Source organism: Erpetoichthys calabaricus, chromosome 10 (assembly GCF_900747795.2).
Source record: "Erpetoichthys calabaricus chromosome 10, fErpCal1.3, whole genome shotgun sequence".
In the NCBI taxonomy this organism is placed as follows: domain Eukaryota; kingdom Metazoa; phylum Chordata; class Cladistia; order Polypteriformes; family Polypteridae; genus Erpetoichthys; species Erpetoichthys calabaricus.
This window is the reverse complement of record NC_041403.2, coordinates 7,108,849-7,126,442: the sequence shown is the minus strand read 5'-3', so window position 1 is coordinate 7,126,442 and position 17,594 is coordinate 7,108,849. Positions and strand designations below refer to the sequence as shown.

General features: G+C 42.1%; 1 protein-coding gene across 1 annotated transcript in view; it reads right to left on the bottom strand.

Annotated features, from left to right (window-relative positions):
- Positions 1–10,581, bottom strand: part of pomgnt1 (protein O-linked mannose N-acetylglucosaminyltransferase 1 (beta 1,2-)) — a 120,374-nt gene extending 109,793 nt beyond the window's left edge. Inside the window, exon 1 of the mRNA XM_028810805.2 lies at positions 10,414–10,581. The gene's annotated coding sequence lies outside the window, so the exon portion shown is untranslated. The remainder of the gene's footprint in view (positions 1–10,413) is intronic.
- Between the last annotated feature and the right edge of the window lie 7,013 nt (positions 10,582–17,594).

Sequence of the window (17,594 nt, the reverse complement as noted above, 5' to 3'; positions counted from 1 at the left end):
TTTTGGGGAAACATGGTAAAAGTGCCTGTGTGACATTTGGGACATGTGGCTTTGAATCAGAACTGTCTTTTTGTTATTACTTTAGGGGAAGAAAAAAAAATTATGATGTATATCGAATATCACCATTCAGCTAAAATATATCGAGATATGATTTTTGGTCCATATCGCCCAGCCCTACAATGTGCACTTTAAATCACGATGACTGAATTGTTTAATTTGTAATTTTAAACAGTGGAGCAAAGGGCTAAAATCAAGGAAAAAGGGGTCTTTGTCCCGAAGAGTATGGAGAGCACAGTATACATGTATGAAGCAGAGATGCACCAACTGCCTAGATGATTTCCTGTTGTGAGTTTTGAAGAAATCTCTCCGTGGTCAGCGGTTTTCAAGTGATGAAGACGTCAAGGTGGCTGCGATGTCCCGGTTGGATAGTCAAACGTTTTATTTTCAAAGGGGTTAAAATCATTGCAGGAAAGGTGGATGACGTGTATGAAACTATCAGAGGACAAGACTGAAAAATAAAGCAAAAATTTCTTGAAAACTCTTTTCTTTCATACTGAGGTTGATAAATTATTGAAAGCCCCTCATAAATAAATAAATAACTATTGTTCAGATATTTCAAAATAAAATTAACGAATGCGCTGAGAGGAAGCATTGAAATGCCAGATAGCAATACAGTAATCCCTCGCTATATCGCGCTTCGACTTTCGCGGCTTCACTCTATCTCGGCTTTTATATGTAAGCATATCTAAATATATAATGCGGATTTTTTGCTGCTTCGTGGGATTCTGCGGACAATGGGTCTTTTTACTTCTGGTACATGCTTCCTCAGTTGGTTTGCCCAGTTGATTTCATACAAGGGACGCTACTGGCGGATGGCTGAGAAGCTACCCAATCAGAGCACACAGTTAAGTTCCTGTGTGCTGATTGGCTCAGCGACGGAGCACAGAATTCAATTCTGCTGCGTTAACCAGGAAGTCTCGTCTCACTCATTCAGCATCAACGTACTCCTGCTACTGCTTCAGGGGCCGTGCCCAAGCGCCAACGGAAGATGCTAACGATTTCTGAAAAGGTAAAAGTTTTGGATATGTTGAAGGAAGGGAACAGCTACACCGCTGCAGGACGCCATTACAGAATCAATTCTTTTTTTATTTAAAAAGGAGGAAAAGAATATAAGATCTATGGCCGCAGTGTCCTTTAACCAGGGCGCAACACAAGTTGTAAGTGGATGTGATAAGGCGGTAGACCGGATGGAATCTGCTTTAGGGATCTGGATTGAAGACTGCCGGAAGAAGAACAACGGCGGTGCTATACAGTCGCCTGAAGAGGCTCCTTTAGAAAAGCTGTAACGCTCTCCTTTGTTGTGCAGTAAAATTAAACTCATCGTTATCGGACAAGTCGTCGTGTCATTGTTTGTGAGTAACAATTAATTTTCTACGTACAGTACTTATTACATGTACATAGTTTAGTATCACTGTATACACATTTTACTGTATACAATTTTTCTTGCATTGTACGTATTTATTGCTGGTGGCCTGCCTGTCGTAATGGCTGTAATAAATGTGATATTGGAGACGCTCGATATCTCTAATATTTAGGTTTTACTGTATATAAACAGTGTGTTTACATAATTTCAATGAATCTTACCTAATATCTAAGAGAATACAAAGGGTTTATGCTGTATAATTGTGCGGGAAATGTTTATGAGTGTGTGGGTGAGTTTATAAGGGCTTAAAATATATAAAAATAACCATATGAACATATGGTTTTTACTTCGCGGATTTTCACCTTTCGCGGGGGGTTCTGGAACTCAACCCCCGCGATCGAGGAAGGATTACTGTAGGCAGAAAAGACCCCTAAAGGCACTTCTAAGCACATTTAGCTAAAAGTGCTCCACAAGAGTGCCACCTGGAGGGGATTTTCCAATTTTGCCACCATCCTGTTTTCTGCAACAGCTTCTAGTGTGCCCAGGCTTCCTCCTGTCATGGCACACACTTTCCTGGTAAGTATTTGCAGAAATTGAGTCTCATTAAAAAAAAAAAAAATGAAAAAGAAAAATAATGGCTGGCCTTAGCAGTCCGATTTAATGGGCACAGCCCCCTGAGGCCCACCCAACGGCGACGGGTTTGACTTGTGGATTAAAGGGCACAGCACTGGGGCGAAATAAAAATAAATAATTAAATAGATAAATAAATAAATAAATAAATATTGAAGGGGCCTACCTGGAAGTTTTACTGATTGGAATAAAAAAAAACAAGCTAAGCACTCATAATTACGAACAGGCCTATCACAAGTAAGCATTAATTACCCGTTTACGCGATAACACAAAGAGAGATAAAAGAAGCAATCGCATTTTTTTATTAATTTATACGGAAGGATATTATATTTTTTAATATTTTATATTGTTTTTTATCAGTATGCTGCTGCTGAAGTATGTGAATTTCCTCTTGGGATTAATAAAGTGTCTATCCATCTATCTATTAGGGCCATGGAGAAGGAAAAAAATTAAATTTATCAACAGAGAAGGCTTGAAATTAAAACTGTACATGAGAAAGGTTTAAAAAAAATGCTGTTTTCCTAATGAAAAAAACCAAGCTAATCATTCAAAATTACCAACAATCCGATCATGGAATGCGAAATGCAAAAACAGATCTGCAAAATACGAGAGCTTTGCATAGCACAATTGAAGGAATTCAGAGCCAAAATTACTGCGGGTATAACAACACAACTGTTCTTTTACAACCAAATGTCAGCTTTTGCCTTTGAATAAAACTTTTTTAAAAATAATTTCGAATTAAGTTTAAAATGGAAGGTTCGATCCGACAGCCTTATCGGTCAGACACGCTGCATAACGTATAGCCCTTGCGATTTGCTAATTGCGTTATTTCAAATCGCGATTCCAATTTCAAATCAATTAGTCGTTTAGCCCTACTGCAAACAAACATTTTTGCAACCTTCTAAAATCCAACCACATCGTTCATTATGTTGAAGGGTGCATGAAAGATAAGTCAGCAGCACCAAGTCCCCGTACCTTTTGGTGTGTGACACACTTAAGCATTAATTACCCATTTACACGATAACGCAGGTCCGAAGCCAACAGGCTATCGAAAGCAAATTCAGATAAAAACAAGCCATTGCGTTTAATTTATCGATGTATCAACATAGAAGACTTGAAACTAAAACTGTACACGACAAAGGTTTAAAAAAAAAAGTTTTACTAGTCTGCGGTGGGTTGGCGCCCTGCCCGGGATTGGCTCCTGCCTTGCGCCCTGTGTTGGCTGGGATTGGCTCCAGCAGACCCCCGCAACCCTGTGTTCAGATTCAGCGGGTTGGAAAATTGATGGATGTTTTACTAATGAAAAAAAAAAAACAAGCTAATCATTCACAATTATGAACAGGCCGACCGTGGATGCGAAATGCAAAAACAGATCTGCAAAATACGGGAACTTTGCAAAGCACGACTGGAGGAATTCAGAGCCACAATAAGTGCGGGTAAAACACAATGTATCTTTTACAATCAAATGTCAGCTTTTGCCAGCGAATAAAACTTTTTAAAAATAATTTCGAATTACGTTTGAAATGCAAAGTTCAATCTAAACACCCTATCAGTCTGACAAGCTGCATAATGTATAGCCTTTGCGATTTGCTAATTGCATTATTTCAAATCGCGATTCCGACTTCCTATCAATTAGTTGTTCAGCCCTACTTCAAGCAAACATTTTTGCAACCATCTAAAATCCAGCAACATCGTTCATTATGGTGAGAGTGCATCAAAGATAAGTCAGCAGCACCAAGTCCCCGTAGCTTTTGGTGCGCGACACAGATAAGCATTAATTGACAGTTTAAGCGATAACGCGGGTCCGTACCCAACTATCGAAAGCAAACACAGTCATATGAAAAAGTTTGGGAACCCCTCTTAATTGTTTGGATTTATACTTCTCATTGGCTGAGCTTTCAAAGTAGCAACTTCCTTTTAATATATGACTTGCCTTATGGACACAGTAGGATTTCAGCAGTGACATTAAGTTAAGGCACCCCAACAGAGATATGACATCAATACTTAGTTGAGCCTCCTTTTGTAAATCCAACAGCCTCTAGACGCTGTCCTCCTATAGCCTCTGATGAGTGTCTGATTCTGGATGGAGGTATTTCTGACCATTCTTCATACAAAATCTCTCCAGTTCAGTTCAATTTGATGGACAGCCTGCTTCAAATCATCCCATAGATTACCAATGATATTCAAGTCAGGGGACTGTGACGGCCATTCCAGAACATTGTACTTCTCCCTCTGCATGAATGCCTTAGTAGATTTCCAACTGTGTTTTGGGTCATTGTCTTGTTGGAATATCCAACCCCTGCGTAACTTCAACGTAGTGACTCTGTTTGTGGTGTGAGTGCAGAAAGGGCTTCTTTCTCATCGCCCTGCCATGCAGGTGTTTATTGTGCAAATTGCTCTGAATTGTAGAACGATATACAGATACACCATCTACAGCAAGATGTTCTTGCAGGTCTTTGGAGGTGATCTGTGGGTTGTCTGTCACCATTCTCACAATCCTGCACATATGCCGCTCCTGCATTTTTCTTGGCCTGCCAGACCTGCTGGGTTTAACAGCAACTGTGCCTGTGGCCTTCCATTTCCAGATTCCATTCCTTACAGTTGAAACTGACAGTTTAAACGCCTGAGATGGCTTTTTGTAGCCTTCCCCTAAACCAGGAGACTGAACAGTCTTTGTTTTCAGATCTTTGGAGAGTTGCTTTGAGGATCCCATGCTGTCATTCTTCAGAGGAGAGTCAAAGGGAAGGAAGTACAACTTGCAATTGACCACCTTAAATACCTTTATTACTCATGATTGGACACACCGGTCTATGAAGTTCAAGGCTTAATGAGCTCATCCAACCAATTTGGTGTTACAAGTAATCAGCATTGAGCAGTGGCAGGCACTCAAATCAGCAAAATTACAAGAGTAAATAAAATACGGACACAGTGAAGAAAGAAAAAGTGTATGTCGAAAATAAAGTCAACATTTCCAGTTTAATCTCGACATTTATGTTGACTTTATTTTGTCATTAAAGTAGAACATCATAAACTTCACCTTAAAATCAATGTTTAATTTGCTAGATTTTCTCAAACCCCGTGATAACTAATGTACATCATTAAATACTTTGTATCGAGTGTTCCCCGACCCATGTTAATCACTACGCGCTTCTTAAACTGACTTCCTCTTGCAGTAAGAGGAGGCGAAGGCAGCGATTGCCACACTGTATTAATACATTAATTTCATGATATTCCTGCTCTCTGAACATTTAGACTGCTAAGACGAATACTTGATATCATTTTCATGATGAAATGCATTCAAGCATGTATTTAAACACGTGGGAGCACGGTGCTGTGGAGGATGCACTGCTGCCTCGCAGTAAGGGGGTCCCGGGTGTTCCCTGCCTTGAGTTTGCATGTTTATCTGGTGTGTTTACTCGGCGTGCTTAAGGTTCCTTTAAAAGTCATGTAGGTTGGGGGTTTTGTTCTGCAAAATTGCCCCTAGTGTATGTGTTGGTCATATTCATCCTGTGATGAGCTGGCACCCCGTTTTTGGATTTGTTTCTGCCTCGCACACGATGCTTGCTGGGATGGGCACAACCCTAAATGGATGGCATAATTAAACATGTATAACGAAGATTTTTCAAAGTTCTGAACACTTTGTGTCCTGAGTTTAGATCTAGTTTTACTTCCACAAAGGTGTTTATCATGTGGCGATTGGTTATGTGGCGAAAGAAAAAGGAAGGATAGGAACTGGGGTTTTGGTACGTCAGATAATCGAATATTTACAAATTAGTTCAGTTAAACCTGTGCGATACCCATTCATACATCCAGCTTTTGGGGCCTCGTCACACCTGCCATAAAGTTATCTGCACTGAATGTACACTTGGGGACCCCTTACTGCGAGGGAGCAGTACTACCGTCATCCCATCGTGCCCCCCTCCGCCTCGTTTAATACATGGTTTAATGCAATTCATCATGGAAATGATATCAAGTATTTACCATAGCATTCTAAATGTTCAGAGAGCAGGAATATCATGAAGTGAATATATTGTGCGTGGCGATCGCTGCCTGCACCTCCTCAATGCAAGAGGAAGTCAGTTTAAGAAGCGCATAGCGATTAACAACTGGGTCGGGGAACACTTAATACACAGCATTTAATGTGCTACATTAGTTATGACAGAGTTGGAGAAAATCCAGTAAATTAAACATTGATTTTAAAATGAAGTTTACGACATGGCAAAGTTAAACTAGACAGAGAAAAAAAACATGGGTTTAAAGTGGAAAAGTCGACTTTAATCTCAACATAAACGGCGAAAATAAAGTGGAAATGTTGAGAATAAAGTGGAACTGTCGACTTTAATCTCGACATAAATGACGAGATAAAGTGGAAATGTCGACTTTAATCTCAACATAAATGACGAGAATAAATTGGAAATGTCGACTTTAATCTCAACATAAATGACAAGAATAAAGTGGAAATGTCGACTTTAATCTCAACATAAATGATGAGAATAAAGTGGAAATGCCGACTTTAATCTCGACAAACTGCAAAAATAAAGTGGAAATGTTGAGAATAAAGTGGAAATGTCGACTTTAATCTCAACATAAATGATGAGAATAAAGTGGAAATGTCGACTTTAATCTTGACATAAACGGCGAGAATAAAGTGGAAATGTCGAGAATAAAGTGGAAATGTCGACTTTAATCTCGACATAAACGGCGAAAATAAAGTGGAAATGTTGAGAATAAAGTGGAAATGCCAACTTTAATCTCAACAAACTGCAAAAATAAAGTGGAAATGTTGAGAATAAAGTGGAAATGTCGACTTTAATCTCGACATAAATGATGAGAATAAAGTGGAAATGTCGACTTTAATCTTGACATAAACGGCGAGAATAAAGTGGAAATGTCGACTTTAATCTCGACATAAACGGCGAGAATAAAGTGGAAATGTCGAGAATAAAGTGGAAATGTCGACTTTAATCTCGACATAAACGGCGAAAATAAAGTGGAAATGTTGAGAATAAAGTGGAAATGCCGACTTTAATCTCAACAAACTGCAAAAATAAAGTGGAAATGTTGAGAATAAAGTGGAAATGTCGACTTTAATCTCGACATAAATGATGAGAATAAAGTGGAAATATCGACTTTAATCTTGACATAAACGGCGAGAATAAAGTGGAAATGTCGAGAATAAAGTGGAAATGTCGACTTTAATCTCGACATAAACGGCGAAAATAAAGTGGAAATGTTGAGAATAAAGTGGAAATGCCGACTTTAATCTCAACAAACTGCAAAAATAAAGTGGAAATGTTGAGAATAAAGTGGAAATGTCGACTTTAATCTCGACATAAATGATGAGAATAAAGTGGAAATGTCGACTTTAATCTTGACATAAACGGCGAGAATAAAGTGGAAATGTCGAGAATAAAGTGGAAATGTCGACTTTAATCTCGACATAAACGGCGAGAATAAAGTGGAAATGTCGAGAATAAAGTGGAAATGACGACTTAAATCCGACATAAACAGCGAGAATAAAGTGGAAATGTCAACCAAGGTGGGATCTTGATCTATACAGTCTACCATCTTTCATCACTGCGCTGGAAGGCTTTTCAGGACGGATGACGATATCACCCTTCCGTCCGTCGGCTTCAAAGTGTTTGGCGGCCGTCCAAGTCTTTATATACTGTCTTCTCCACGTGCAGGCCCCCACTTAGGAAAAATAGTCCATTTCCAAACAAGGAAAGAAGATTTTGTGCTGACTTCTATCAGAGGACAAAATAGTATACACCTGTCTTTAGGCTGACTTTACATTACTCTAGTGGTCTTTGTCTATCTTGTCCTATGCTTGGTCCAGCACTTCTAAATGCCGAGAGCCTCTATGTGCTAACTTTGGCCTGGCCTGTACATGTGAGTGGATTTAAAAAATAACTAGCCGACGCCCGCCGTAGCATACGGTGGTGTAAGAATAGGAGCGTAAAAACAGTGAGAAAGGAATGAAGAAATAAATACTTCTTGAAAGATGCAGTTGTGAAATCAAGCTTTCCGAATTTACGTACTAAGGCCATGGCATCCTGATAGTTTTGTTGCATGTACCTTACACTTCCTGGAAATGTGGTCTGAGATCGTTGAGACGTGCACCCTCTGTTTTAACATACGCATCTACAACGTACTTTTGGAATAGTTTGCCGCTGGAGTGCAAAATACTAAATGTATTCCTCATTACTAATCTGTACGCGTAAAATTGGCATTGAGTATGCCTGATGCGGTTGGCGGTTCTTTTATCAGGAACATGTTGTAAATCTTTGTGCCAGCCAATGTCTCCGTATGGGAATAAAAGTGGGTAAACCACAGGATCTCAATTCATATTGAGCGTGGAAATCTGTTTACAGGAGTTGCCTCTGGGATAGATGCAAATGTCAGTTTCGGCAGGGGGTTCGCCATCTTCTCCGACAAAAATCGCTGCAACATCGGTGTTACATGTCGGGGTATTGTATCGTAAATCCTGGCCAGGGTTTTCCTTGAAAACCATTCGTACAGATGCTGTTGGATTGGACGGAGCGATTTCACGCCTGTGTTTGTATGATTTTGCGAAGGGGTTGATGGTTCTGAGCATGGAATCTAGCTGGAGAAGTACATTTTCGCTGCATGCAGAATTTGCTTTATTTTGAAAGCGTACTTCAGTAGCTTGCGCTGTGTCAAAAACATACAACTGTCCATATCTGGAGAGGTAGAAGTGTTAGCGTGTAGTGGAGAGATTTGGTGATAAATTTGCCCGTGTGTTTTAAAACAGTATGGTCCGTGGCCAGGAGGTTAAGGCGGGACCGGTTTTGAAGTGGAAGAAGGACGAACCAGAAGAGAAATATATACAAGAGATTTTTGTACAGAGCACAGTGACATTAAACTTATATTCTTATTACAATGAATTGTACAAATATAGCACAGAGGACACTCTTTTCCTTTGTAAGACTTGCTAATAAGATATGCATTTGTTGCCTCTTGCAAGATTTAGATAAAGAATAATGATTTGACACTTTCTCCTGTCTGCATTTATTGCCTGTACGGGACACCCAGTTGGGGGGGTACCCATTAAGTTTCTTCCATAGGATATGGCTGAATAACCTGGTAATCCCAGCAAAATCCAATCTAGACAGCTACAATTATGCCATTGTCAATTCTCACATATCATGTGTATGCCCTTACATTGAGTAATTAACTTAGATAGATAGATAGATAGATAGATAGATAGATAGATAGATAGATAGATAGATAGATAGATAGATACTTTATTAATCCCAAGGGGAAATTCACATACTCCAGCAGCAGCATACTGATACAAAAATAAAAAATTACACACATTATTACACACATAAATAAATATACATAACCATTAAAATATACTATATATGTTATGAATGTATATATTCATATTTAAAGAGTTCTGTTTGTCTTTCTTGTATTCTATTTTCTAATACACAGTCTTACAGTTTAGAAACGAAGCATTTCATTACATATTGTACAGTGTGTAAAACTTTAATGTGACAAATAAAATTTCACTTAAAAACACCACTTAAGCTAGGGCCAGTGCCAACTTCAAACTAGCCTGGTCTGTGGGCATTTCAGCCTGTCTGTGTTCTGGAATAGGACTGGCATCCCTTCTAGGGTTTATAATTTTAAAGAAAAAAAAAAAAAGAGATGTCAAAACGGTGAGATAGTTGGTTACAGATGGCTATGGATGCTATGCAGTGAACCTCAAAGTCTAAGCGCCTCCTTTCTCTCAAGTAACTCCGAGTGCGTCTCTTATAGAAGCGCTTCGTTTGCTTTTGGTTTGTAAACTTCTCTCTATAAAAATGCCAGTTAGCTCAAATATAAACCGTATATAACGTAAGGTACTGTGAATTGGAGAAATGTCCGTCTCTTATGTAATCCATTGACCGGTCGAGCGGCTCGTTGCGTTTTACGCCGGAGGGTTTCGCACGGTATAACATACATACATACATACATACATACATACATACATACATACATACATACATAAAAAGTATTTGGTATAGTAGGCAGGATTAGATAGATAGATAGATAGATAGATAGATAGATAGATAGATAGATAGATAGATAGGATACTTTATTAATCCCAATGGGAAATTCACAATTGAAGGAACAAAGACGGAACCTACCCGAATATTTATTATCCATCATTAAACAAATAAACACGGAAGGTACGCGAATATTTCATGTCATAACTAATAACTTAATAAAACATGTAATCAGTCCAACAACACCGCAGCCCCAACCATTTGTAGCTCAAGCTCTACTGTGCTCTGCTCTTATTCTAAAATCCAACGCCTGCACACACCGCAGCACGACGTGACACTTACTCTGATCCTGACGCTGTCGAAGCCGCTACCAGGTAAATGTTGACCCGGTCCTATTAATTCAGCTCCGTCTTCTTCTTCTTTGAATCTGTGGCGACCGGATTCCCAGTTTCGGCTCCGTCGTTAGCCTCCCTCCATCTTGGCTCCTGCACAACAACGTCGCCTTATGATGACGTCACGCCCGGTGATTACGTGCTTTCCGGCGAATAAAGTGACGTTCAAATATCTGGCGCGTATATTTTCAAGTAGATGTTGCTGCAGTCCGGAGGAGAATGGGTGGGTCAATAATTTCGGACTTTAGAATGCTATATTAGACTTTAGCCTCTATATTTTAGGCTCCGTTTCTGCGTATTAGCATTAGGCTAAAAAAGCGGAATCATTTATCGTTGTAATTCTTTACTAGCTGTGCTTATTAAGTGATCAACATAGACCTCAGCATTAACATTTGCAATCCACCATTACAGTGCCAGTCGAGACCCATTGGGGTTCCTAGGCATCACCCCTCATGCACATCACCCCTCATTGTCCATAGGAGGTTGTTGGTTTTATTAAGACTTTGAGGGGGGAGAGGTCCCAGAATGTGCACCCCTTAACCTTAACAAATGAAGCCCTTCAGACGATGGCACCTGAGGTGGCCAGCTATGTCACCTAATGAATTGACCGACTCTGTGCCATGCAATGCATACTCTCAGCTACTGTAGCTTACGATTTCTTCAGAGGTCTTAAAGGTTTCTTGGTGGCCTCCTCACACATCATCCACAGTTTTTGTTGCCAACCAGCTCTAGCAAAAGTTCCACTGTGCCACACCATTTCTTGATGGTCGATTTAAATGGATATTCAGTCACTTAGAAATGTTCTAGTCTCCATACTCTGTCTTGTGGTTTTCATGGATTTGCTTGAGCTGTTCTTCAGTCTTCATTGTTCAGGTCAGGCCACCACACTGACTCGGCACTAGTTGGACCTGCAGATTCAATCAACTGAAACCCCAGTGACATCTATTGATCTAATGATAGGATTTCTAAACCCAGTAGGCTGCACCAGTGACTTGTCATATTACAGGGGGTGAATACTTGTACCTCCAGCTGTTTTGTGTTTTATATCTGTAATTAATTTAGACCACTTTGCACAGATCCATTTTTACATTTAATTATCTCTTTCTATTTATCACTGTCAAAAAATAAATAAATCAGAGTGATGCAATGACGTATAACATTAAAAACGTGAACATTTACAAGGGGAGGTGAAGACTTTTTATAGGCATTGTACTGCCTTCTATATAAACTGCTCCAAAAAATTAAAGGAACACTTTGAAAACACATCAGATCTCAATGGGAAAAAAAATCCTGCAGGCAGTCTCTACAGATATGGACTGGTATGGTGATGTGTGAGGAACAAAAGGATGGAAATGAAAATGATCAACCTACAGAGAGAGGGCTGAACACGTGCTTGTATGCATACCTGACAACATCCTAATGATATGATGGATGGCGTCCTGGAGGATCTCCACCCAGATCTGGACCAGGGCATCACTGAGCTCCTGGACAGGCTGAGGCGTCGGATGGACCCAAACATAATGTCCCACCCAGAGGTGTTCTATTGGATTGAGGTCAGGCGATTGAGCATTAGGGGGGGCTGGCTAATGGTATCAATTCCTTCATCCTCTCGCCATATGAGGCCGGGCATTCTCGTGCACCAGAAGGAACCCAGGAGCCACTGCACCAGCATAGGGTCTGACAATGGGTCCAAGGATTTCATCCCGATACCTAATGGCAGTCAATGTGCCATTTTTTAGCCTGTAGAGGTCTGTGCATCCCTCCATGGATATGCCTACCCACATCATTACTGACCCACCACCAAACGAGTCAGGCTGAACGATGTCACAGGCAGCATAACGTTCTCCACGGCTTCTCCAGACCCTCTCACGTCTGTCACATGTGCTCAGGGTGAACCTGCTCTCATCTGTGAAAAGCACAGAGCACCCGCCAGTGGTGAACCTGCCAATTCTGGTATTCTATGGCAAATACCAATCAAGCTCCACGGTACCCACCAGAGCACCTTGGGCCCTCAGGCCACCCTCATGAAGTCTGTTTCTGATTGTTTGGTCAGAGACATTCACACCAGTGGTCGGCCTGCCTGCTGGAGGTCATTTTGTAGGCTTTGCCAGTGCTCATCCTGTTCCTCCTTTCCCAAAGGAGCAGATACTGGTGGGTCCTGCTGATGGGTTAAGGACCTTCTACGAGGGGCCCTGTCCAGCTCTCCTCGAGTAACTGCCTGTCTCCTGGACTCTCCTGCATGCCCTTGAGACTGTGCTGGGAGACACAGCAAACCTTCTGGCAATGGCACGTATTGATGTGCCATTCTGGAGAAATTGGACTACCTGTGCCAGCTCTGTAGGGTCCAGGTATAGCCTCATGTTACCAGTAGTGACGCTGACCATAGCCAAATGCAAAACGAGTGACAAAACAGATGAGGAGGGAAAAATGTCAATGATCTCCAGCTGTAAACCCATTCATTCCTGTTTTAGGGGTCTTCTCATTGTTACCCGCCCCCCCCCCCCAATACCCCAAAGCAGCTGAAACTGATTAACAAGCCCCTCTGCTACTTAACTGACCAGATCAACACCCCACAAGTGTCATTGACTTGATGCTCTACTCTGATTAAAAAGGGGTCCGTTCTTTTTTTTTCAGCAATATATTTGGTTGGACAGCACAGTGGCACAGTGTGTGCTTGGTGTGTGTGTGCCCTGCGGTGGGCTGGCACCCTGCCCGGGATTTGTTCCTGCTTTGCACTATGTGTTGGCTGGGATTGGCTTCAGCAGACCCCCGTGACCCTGTGTTAGGATATAGTGGGTTGGAAAATGACTGACATGACTGAGTATACAGTATTTGGTTTAATTAAATCCTTGGTTGGAAAGTGAAGAGAAAAAAGTTAAGGACTGAAAACTACTCCTCCATTTTAGACTTCAAATCATTGGGATGATATCCTTAAAAAAGAACAAAAAAATCTTAGATATGAGAATGACCTGACATGGCAGACTTCAAGTACGAACAAGCTGTGAAATTCAGTTATTGGCAAGGATTAATCAACTGGGCTGGAACTAAAACCTGCAGCCACTGCGGCCATCTAGGACTGATTTTTCCAATTCTGCACCCATCCACACCCTGAACTGCCACTTCTTTTAGTTTGATGCCCACCCTTTAATATGGCCCCTTATCAAATGCTTTCTAAAAGTCCAGATCAATAATCTCATCTGCTCCACTTTGATCATATCTTTTTGTTGCCTCCTCATAGAATTCCAGCCTGTTAGTAAAACACAACCTCCCTCTTCTGACCCCATGCTGACTGTTCCAATAACTCCTGTCCTTGCCTTGTGTTGGTCAACCTTATCCTTAATTATTCCTTCCATTCATTTTCCTGTGATGTACACTAAGCTTACTGGCCTGTTGTTGCTCGGATCTGCCCGGTCACCTTTTCATATAACGACATAATATATATTCCTTCGGAATCTCCTCAGTGCACAGTGACTTCCTAAAAATATGGGTCAAGGGCTTATATCTCGTGACTGTAGATGGCGCTGTACCAGCGTTTAACCTGGCACAGACACGGGAGGCACACTTACAAAAACAAAGAGGCTTTTAAATTTTTCTTCACTCATGTGGAACGTCTTCCCTGTCCCCGTGACACCACAACACGTTCCAAAGCACAAATCCCAAACACAATCACAAGTTTTTCTCCTCCACTCCACTAAGGCCAGCTTAGTCCCCCTCCTCCCGACTCTGGCTCCCGGAGTGGCGGCTGCTGGCTCCTTTTATAGCCCATCCACAAGTGCTCCAGGTGTTTGATGACCTATTTCCAGCTGCACTTCTGGGTGTGGCCACACAGGCTCAGGAACAACTGCAGCACCCCCCCTGGCAACACCCCCAACAGGGTGATAGATAGATAGATAGATAGATAGATAGATAGATAGATAGATAGATAGATAGATAGATAGATAGATAGATAGATAGATAGATAGATAGATAGATAGATAGATAGATAGATAGATAGATACTTTGTGAATCCCAAGGGGAAATTCACATACTCCAGCAGCAGCATACTGATAAAAAACAATATTAAATTAAAGAGTGATAACAATGCAGGTATACAGACAGACAATAGCTGAATAATGTTAACGTTTACCCCCCCCCCCGGATGGAATTGAAGAGTCGCATAGTGTGGCGGAGGAACGATCTCCTCAGTCTGTCAGTGGAGCAGGACGGTGACATCAGTCTGTCGCTGAAGCTGCTCCTCTGTCTGGAGATGATCCTGTTCAGTGGATGCAGTGGATTCTCCATGATTGACAGGAGTCTGCTCAGTGCCCGTCGCTCTGCCACAGATGTCAAACTGTCCAGCTCCATGCCTACAATAGAGTCTGCCTTCCTCACCAGTTTATCCAGGCATGAGGCGTCCCTCTTCTTTATGCTGCCTCCCCAGCACAGCACCATGCAGAAGAGGGCGCTCACCACAACCATCTGATAGAACATCTGCAGTAATCTTATTGCAGATGTTGAAGGACGCCAGCCTTCTCAGGAAGTATAGCCGGCTCTGTCCTTTCTTGCACAGAGCATCAGTATTGGCATTCCAGTCCAGTTTATCATCCAGCTGCACTCCCAGGTATTTATAGGTCTGCACCTTCTACACACAGTCACCTCTGACGATCACGGGGTCCATGAGGGGCCTGCTCCTCCTAAAATCCACCACCAGCTCCTTGGTTTTGCTGGTGTTCAGGTGTAGGTGCTTTGAGTCGCACCATTTAACAAAGTCCTTGATGAGGTTCCTATACTCCTCCTCCTCCTGCCCACTCCTGATGCAGCCCACGATAGCAGTGTCGTCAGCGAACTTTTGCACGTGGCAGGACTCTGAGTTGTATTGGAAGTCCGATGTATATAGGCTGAACAGGACCGGAGGAAGTACAGTCCCGTACGGCGCTCCTGTGCAGCTGACCACAATGTCAGACCTGCAGTTCCCGAGACGCACATACTGAGGTCTGTTTGTAAGATAGTCCACGATCCATGCCACCAGGTATGAATCTACTACCATCTCTGTCAGCTTGTCCCTAAGGAGCAGAGGTTGGATGATGCTGAAGGTGCAAGAAAAGTCCAGAAACATAATTCTTACAGCACCACTGCCTCTGTCTAAGTGGGAGAGGGATCGGTGTAGCATTTAGATGATGGCGTCCTCCTGAAGGCGACCTCACATCAGAGGACTTTGTGCCAGTTAAGGGGGTCCAGCAGCTCGAGTCTGTGCCCACTCAAAAACAACACACACAAATAAACAGGCACACACTGGCCTGGAGGTCATAGAGCTGGCACCCCCTCAACTGACCTCGACCAACATTATGAAGAGCTGCCACTGTGCGCTGCCCTGCACGTCAGGAGGGGGTCATCCCACCCAACCTGGAAATGTGGCCACATGCGTGTGAGCAGCGCCCCCTACAGCGCCCCCTACATAAAGAGCCCACTTTTGATGAAGGACTTGGCGAATCTGAGAGCTGAGGTCACAAAGGCCTACAGCACCGTTGATTAATGAAATTATTAAAACTTGCTTTGTAAGTTGCCTTGGATAAAGTCATCAGCTTAATACATAATAAAATAGTAATAATTATGTGTTATGTTTTATTTGATTTGATATATTGTGTTAATCCCCAGGTGAACATTGTCTTTCCACATAAACTTTAGGGGTCAAAGTGCAGGGACAGCCATTCTACAGCGAGTGCCCCCCGGAGCAGATTTTCAGGTTAAGGGCCCACCAGAGCCCTTTAGGACTATTTGTTAATAATGAATACAAAGTGGGGAGACCCCAAAGAGCAGGCCGGAGGCACCGAGAGACTCACTGAGAAGACCCACTTCTCCCGTTGAAACTTTGATTTCTTCCTAATCTTCATAATTACCTGAGATATGAAAAGAAACAACAAGACAGGAAAACGTTTAGTTTCATAACGCAGAACACACGTCAAATATCAAGCTAAAGTATATTGTTACCAAAATGAACACATTTTAATAAATGTTATAAAATATAAGGAGAAGAATATTAGAATGTCCTTCAGTTTAGTGAAACGGATTCTAAGATATGTAACATTCCTGGCAGTTGTGTATTGCAATACGTTTATCAAATCTAAAAATATATTTCAATATCCATCAATCCATCCATTTTCCAACCCGCTGAATCCGAACACAGGGTCACGGGGGTCTGCTGGAGCCAATCCCAGCCAACACAGGGCACAAGGCAGGAACCAATCCTGGGCAGGGTGCCAACCCACCACAGGACACACACAAACACACCCACACACCAAGTACACACTAGGGCCAATTTAGAATCGCCAATCCACCTAACCTGCATGTCTTTGGACTGTGGGAGGAAACCGGAGCGCCCGGAGAAAACCCACGCAGACACGGGGAGAACATGCAAACTCCACGCAGGGAGGACCCGGTAAGCGAACCCAGGTCCCCAGATCACCCAACTGCGAGGCAGCAGCGCTACCCACTGTGCCACCGTGCCGCCCATATTTCAATATATAGGAATAAAATATCGTTAGGCTCCTTTTATCATATTTTAAACACACTGTAAATTCTACTTATTATATGCAATATGTGACATTTTCTAGCGTGTGAATATTTTAAAGTATATTTGCCATTTCTGTAAATTGCAGTTTATTTTAAAAACACGCCGCCAAAGAAAATTAAGGGACACTCGATCATCTCAGGGTGACAGCAAGTCAGTGACACTTCAGGGACATCAGTGTGTCCAGTGAGGAAGGACAAGTGACTGGGAATCAACATCACCTGCTTTGGTGCCAATGAAAGTGACAACAGGTGACAACACTGGAGGGTCCACAGCAAGACAACCCCTAAAAAGGGAATGGTGGCCACAGACGGCTGCTCTCTCCTTCTTCCTCCTGACTGATTCATCTCCAGTTTTGTGTTCACTTTGAGTAGCATGACACGGTACCTGCAGACCATTCAAGGTGGCAACAACAACAACACCCTAATTGTGTCGCTGGTCACGTGGGGTGACAACTGTACCTCGAAAGCTGGTGGACTTAACCGTAAGGCATAATTAATAAAACCATAAATGAACAGACAGCTACAAAGGCCTCCATGCCCCATGGTCACACCATCCATAGAATGCGCTTTGACGATTGACTG